This window comes from Pteropus vampyrus, unplaced genomic scaffold, assembly GCF_000151845.1.
Source record: "Pteropus vampyrus isolate Shadow unplaced genomic scaffold, Pvam_2.0 Scaffold222, whole genome shotgun sequence".
In the NCBI taxonomy this organism is placed as follows: domain Eukaryota; kingdom Metazoa; phylum Chordata; class Mammalia; order Chiroptera; family Pteropodidae; genus Pteropus; species Pteropus vampyrus.
The window spans coordinates 2281342-2283736 of record NW_011889003.1 but is presented as its reverse complement, the minus strand read 5'-3'; positions in this window follow the sequence as shown (position 1 = coordinate 2283736).

Genomic DNA, 2395 nt, shown 5'->3' with positions numbered 1-2395 from the left:
TTCTGTTGCTGCCAGTGAATCTCAACGAGCCATTTTTTCCTGCTTCGGTGACATTTTACAAACCCCCTTTTCTGATAAAATTCTGAGTTAATTAGACATGGGAAGTTTGTTTCGTATTGTGTTGCAGGGCATTTCATGATATAAAGTGTCTAAGATAAGGAAACCTTTGAAATCATTCATCTGGACAGTTTCAGAAAGGATGTCACAACCACTCTGACAACCAATCTTATTTTCCTAGGGTGGTGACTACTTGTAGAGCTCGTAGGAGCTTCATTGTATTTATAATTACTCCTTTCACCTTGACACAATGGTCTTTTGACAATAACTACATAACCTTCTTGGATTTCTTGTTCCTGGCTTGACAGCTAAATCTATGGAACTTGAAATTATTGGTGCTTTCTAGTGTTTAATCGTTTTGCGGTTTGTGTAATCTGAGGCTTGAGGAAATTGGGCAATATTAATATTCTACATTCCACTATTGAAAATGCCCTCTCAAGGTCAGATGTGACCAGCTAGTCTCCATACTCAGGGGTATCTTTCCAGGCTCTGTCAGCTGATGGTTGACAATGATAAAAGACCCAAAGTAAACCAGCTTCAGCAAACAATGGAAAATCTAGGGAGAAGAGACTTCAGGCCTGGTTGTTCCCAGGAGCTCCAACAATGTCATGAGAACCCAGCCTCTCGCCATCTCTCTTTTCTATTTTCTGTGTCGGCTCTGTTCACAGAGGGACTGTCTCCGTGTGCTGTCTAGATGGCTGCCAGAGCCTCTTGTTTACACCCTCCTGTATTCCAGTTCAGCAGGAAAGAATAAGCTTCTAGGCTGCTCAACCTGATGGAAGTCCTAGGATCTACTCTCACTGGGCACGATTAGTCAGGTTGGGAGAGGTGCTCTGAACCCTTTAGTGAGGCTGTGAGGGTTTCCTGCCATGATTGACAAAGCTTAAGTGAGTAGGTCAATCCCAGAGCCAGAAGTCCCATCAGTTCCACCAAGGCAAGTGTTCTGAGAAGGCAGGTGGAAGATTTCCTGCCAGCGACACTCCAGCGACTTAGCAGAAGGACGAGAATAGGTGAGGGAACCGCAGATGTCCACTACACTCTCCAACCTTCCTACGGCATCTGACCTTGGTGTCCTTGAAATACGCGTTGCTGCCTTCCCTCGTGCAGTGTTCTCTGGGCTCCCTTCTCTCTGGCTGCTCTTCTGTCTCCTCTCCCTCACCTTCCCCTGTGAGCAATGGGATGGCTCCCAGTTGTCCAACTCTATGCCTCCAGCTTCATGGAGTTCAGACTCACCCTGCCATCGCCTGCTCTGTGCCTCTGCCTGCTCCGTTCCCTTTACCACGGTCCCGCTTCCCACCCCTGATTTCTGCAGGTTCATGTCTTCCATATCCTGGCTCTCATACCTCTTTGCGAAACTTCCGTATCTAATTTTATTCAAGGCAAAAATAAATTCTCCTTTTTCTCTAAACTCTCATTATCCTCTCAAAGGTAGAATTTTCTGTTTTAGATATTCTGTTATATATTGAAATACGCATGTGTGTCACACTGGCTATTAGGTCCTTGAACATGAGAATGTGGCTTGTTTTTATCACCTTCCCCTCTAACCAATCCTCACCCTCCCGCCCCCCCATCAATCCTTAGGAAGCTAGTATTTGTTAAATAAATGTGTATGGTGCTTCCCATTTTATTAAGGTGCATTCACATCCATCAGCATTTGGCTTCTCAAAAAACATCCAGAGAGGAAGAACAAATAATCTCAATTTTATATATGAGAGTATATACCAGTTTTATACCAAGAGGATGAAAGACTTAACCGAAGTCTTCTAAGCTAGTTTTCTGGAAAGCTGGAGGTAAACCTAGATCTTTAGAGTTACATTTTCTGCTATTTTTCAAGTAAAACTCGCTGGTATGTATGGTATCATTAAAACTTAGAGAATAGTTGATACCAATTCATTTTCGTTTCAAATAGATTAAATATTTCACTCTGAACTTTCGCTCTGCCAGTTTCTGGCATTGTGTGATGATTTGCGCCTCATGTAAAGAATATTTAAAAGGAAATCCAGATCGAGTTGTTCTTTCTGGCTTAGTATGAGTATTTTCATTGTAGCTGCTGTGGGCGATGGCTCCCCGCACCCTGCCCCGGGGTGTGTGGGTGTGTGGGGGTGTGGGTGTGTGGGTGTGTGGGTGTGCGGGTGTGTGTGTGTGTGTGTAGACACACTGCTCATGAGGTGGATATCTTTCCCCACAGCGTCCGTCACTTTTAAAATTCCAAGATCTTTCCCTCGCAATGGCTCGGAGACAGGCGACATAATGACATTTGAGGTCAGCACTGTGCTCATCTCCTGCTCTGCCCCAGCCTTTCGGCGCCAGCCCAGCCTCCTGTGGGTGGAGCCGGCAT